Source organism: Kogia breviceps, chromosome 11 (genome assembly GCF_026419965.1).
Source record: "Kogia breviceps isolate mKogBre1 chromosome 11, mKogBre1 haplotype 1, whole genome shotgun sequence".
Classification (NCBI taxonomy): Eukaryota; Metazoa; Chordata; class Mammalia; order Artiodactyla; family Physeteridae; genus Kogia; species Kogia breviceps.
Genome location: NC_081320.1, coordinates 23,200,417 through 23,204,505, shown reverse-complemented (window position 1 = coordinate 23,204,505; position 4,089 = coordinate 23,200,417).

Sequence of the window (4,089 nt, the reverse complement as noted above, 5' to 3'; positions counted from 1 at the left end):
CCCTTGTTGCTTTTAATATTTTTTCTTTGTATTTAATTTTTGATAGCTTGATTAACATATGTTTTGGCATGTTTCTCCTTGGGTTTATCTTGTATGGCACTCTCTGCAATTCCTGGACTTGACTAACGATTTCCTTTCCCATATTAGGGAATTTTTCAACTATAATCTCTTTGAATATTTTCTCAGTCTCTTTCTTTTTCTCTTCTACTTCTGGGACCCCTATATTCGAATGTTGGTGCATTTAATGTTGTTCCAGAGGTGTCTCAGATTGTCCTCAATTCTTTTCATTCTTTTTTCTTTATTCTGCTCTGTGGTAGTTATTTCCACTATTTTATCTTCCAGGTCATTTATCCATTCTTCTGACTCAGTTATTCTGCTATTGTTTCCTTCTAGAGAATTTTTAATTCCATTTATTGTGTTATTCATCACTGTTTGTTTGCTTTTTAGTTCTTCTAGGTCCTTGTTAAACGTTTCTCGTATTTTCTCCATTCCAGTTCCAAGATTTGGGATCATCTTTACTATCATTACTCTGAATTCTTTTTCAGGTAGACTGCCTATTTCCTCTACATTTGTTTGGTCTGGTGGGTTTTTACCTTGCTCCTTCATCTGCTGTGTGTTTCTCTGTCTTCTCATTTGGTTTGGGGGACTGTGTTGGGGGTCTCCTTTTCACAGGCTGCAGATTTGTAGTTCCCGTTGTTTTTGGTGTCTGCCCCCAGTGGCTAAGGTTGGTTCAGTGGGTTATGTAGGCTTTCTGGTGGAGGGGACTGGTGCCTGTGTTCTGGTGGGTGTGTCTGGATCTTGTCTTTCTGGTGGGCAGGTCCGCATCTGGTGGTGTGTTTTGGGGTGTCTGTGACCTTATTATGATTTTAGGCAGCCTCTCTGCTCATGGCTGGGCCTGCATTCCTGTCTTGCTAGTTGTATGGCATGGGTTGTCCAGCACTAGATCTTGCTGGTCTTTGAGTGGAGCTGGGTCTTAGCGTTGAGACGGATACCTCTGGGAGATCTTTCGCCATTTGATATTACAAGGTGCTGGAGGTCTCTGGTAGACCAGTGTTCTGAACTCTGCTCTCCCATGTCAGAGGCAAAGGCCTGACACCCGGCCGGAGCACCAAGACCCTGTCAGCCACAGAGCTGGGGGTGAGCGCAAGAGATAGCTTTGGTACATCTCAAAGACTACCAATGAGATTCACTGACCATTTTCTTTCCATCAGTGAAGAAAACAAAATTCAGTCTTTGGTGAGTCAGCCACTTTGGTAGCCAGCCTCCAAGATGGCCCTAATCATCCCCTAATTATATCCCAGTCTTCATGCACCTGTGTGCCTCCTTGCACTTGAAAATGGCTGACTTTTTAACTAATAAGACATTGCAGAAATGACAAAGTGCAGCTTCCAAAGGTATAAAAGATATTGCAGCTTCTGCTTTGGTTTCTGCTAGATCACTCATCCTGGGGTAAGCCAACGGCCATGTCATGAGGACACTCAAGCAGCCCTAAGGAGAGATCCTTGTGGCAAGGAGCTGAGGCCTCTTACCCACAGCCACGTGAGTTGAGTCATCTCATAAGTCACAATACTTAATTTTATTTATTTTTGGTTGTGTTGGGTCTTTGTTGCTGCACAAGGTTTCTCTAGTTATGTCGAGCAGGGGCTACTCATTGTTGTGGTGCATGGGCTTCTCCTTGCAGTGCTTTCTCTTGTTGTGGAGTATGGGCTCTAGGTGCACGGGCTTCAGTAGTTGTGTCATTCAGGCTCAGTAATTGTTACTTGCAGGCTCTAGAGCGCAGGCTCAGTAGTTGTAGCACACGGGCTTAGTTACTCTGCAGCATGTGGGATCTTCCCAGACCAGGGATTGAACCCCTGTCCCCTTCATTGGCAGGCAAATTCTTACCCACAATGTTGTGGCCTCTCCCATTGTGGAACACAGGCTCCGGATGCGCAGGCTCAGCGGCCATGGCTCACGGGCCCAGCCGCTGCACGGCATGTGGGGTCTTCCCGGACCGGGGCACGAACCCGCGTCCCCTGCATCGGCAGGCGGACTCTCAACCACTGCGCCACCAGGGAAGCCCCAGTGTGCTCTTTTTTAAACCTAGTCTGTTTTCATTATTTTCTTGTGTGTGTGTGTGTGTGTGTGTGTGTGTGTGTGTGTGTGGTACGCGGGCCTCTCACTGTTGTGGCCTCTCCCGTTATGGAGCACAGGCTCCGGACGCACAGGCCCAGCGACCATGGCTCGCGGGCCCAGCCGCTCCGCGCCACGTGGGATCCTCCCGGACCGGGGCACGAACCCGTGTCCCCTGCATCGGCAGGCGGACTCTCAACCACTGCGCCACCAGGGAAGCCCTGTTTTCATTATTTTCTATCTTAACGATTTTGTATTAAATTAAAAAACAATACTTCTTTCTACCCCTCCTCTTTGAGGATTATATATGAAGAAGTATGTCTTATTTATTAATCTGAAAATTTCACCTTACTTTTAAGAAGTAATCACAATGTCAAGTATTTAATACCTTTCACTTCCACCTTGAAAAGCATGGATATTAAAGTGCTAATATAATTACCTTCCCTAGTCTACCGTTTTTACTTTTTGTTATGTATAAAAAACAACTAAAAACATGCTTGGTTTGTAAGGAAATGACAAATTTCAGAAAATTCAGAATCTGAATACACTCTATACATAGCTTCTAGATAAAGACACAGAAAATTGCCAGATACTCAGAGGCCCCCTGGTCCCATTCTAGTGACTCCCCTTAAGGTTTAATATTGTTCTGGTATCTAACAAAAAGATCACTTTACCTGTATTTTGTATAACTGTAATGGCACAGTAAAATCACTTTGGGATTGGGCTTTTATATTTTATGTTGTTTGTGAATATGCCTATATGGTTGCCTGTTGTTGTGATCACTCATTGCCACTGTTGCATAGGATTCCATAGTGTAAATACATAACTATTAATTAATTAATTCCAATGTGTATTACAATATAAGTGGTTTTCACTTTGTGTTTATTGAGAATAGCACTGGAATAAAAATTCTAGGACTTGATCTTTGGTGGTGTGTGTATAAATTATTGTTCAGTATACATGTAGTAGTAACATTTTTGAGTCATAGCTTTCATGTGTTTATCTTTTTAGATATTTCTAAATATTTTCAAAACATTTGTATGATTTTTCATCCTCAGCAGCAGTGAATGAGATTCAAGGATTATACACCTTCTTGTCATCTCGATAATACCTGTCATTTTCATTTGAACTTTCTGGTTGGTGAGTGATAATTCCAGGTAACACTTTTTTGCATTTTATTGACTACTAAGAAGCCAAGCATCTTTTGATGTTTACTTAACATTCTGTACTCTCTTTTTTGAGATATCTTTTGGTATATTTTCCCATTTTTCTATTATATTATATTCTCATTTAAGACTTTTTTTTTAAACAATTGAAGACTTCTTATTTAGGAGTTTTAAATATATGCTTGATATGAGGTCTTCTCTCTTTCTGTCTCTTTCTTTAGATGAGTGGCATTTTTAAATGTTAATATCATTTATTTTTTCCTCTTTATTTAGTCTTATTTCTATTTATTTATGTAGTCTACTTATCTATAGCAGAATACATTATTTATTCTAAACCACAAATATGTTTTCGTTTCTTCAATAAATCTAATTATTAAGTTTTAAATTTAAGTTAACTCTCTAAACTAAATATGTTGTATCATAGTGAGTATTAATTTTTCTATGACAGCTGAAAGGTTACATTTATTCAGAAAATGTTGTATTCAGCTTTTCTTTTTGCTCCTACTTCTCATTGATTCACAGAGGTAAACATCCCTTCATCTATGGATCTGACTTTTCTCTGATTTATCATGGTCATTCTCAGTAATTCCGGTCTTCTGAAATTTTTAGCCATCCCATTATTCGACAAAAGCAAAAACCTTCCTTGGGCCTTTTTCCTGAGAAGACTGATTATTCTCACATTTTAAATGGGAAATTGCAGTAAGTTAGCAAAAAATGCAACAGGCGCCAGAAGCAACCGAGCCGCGAGCGACGGAAGCCCCAGCCTCCGTGCCAGAGCCATATTCCCCTTGCTGCGGGAGAGGCGCACGAC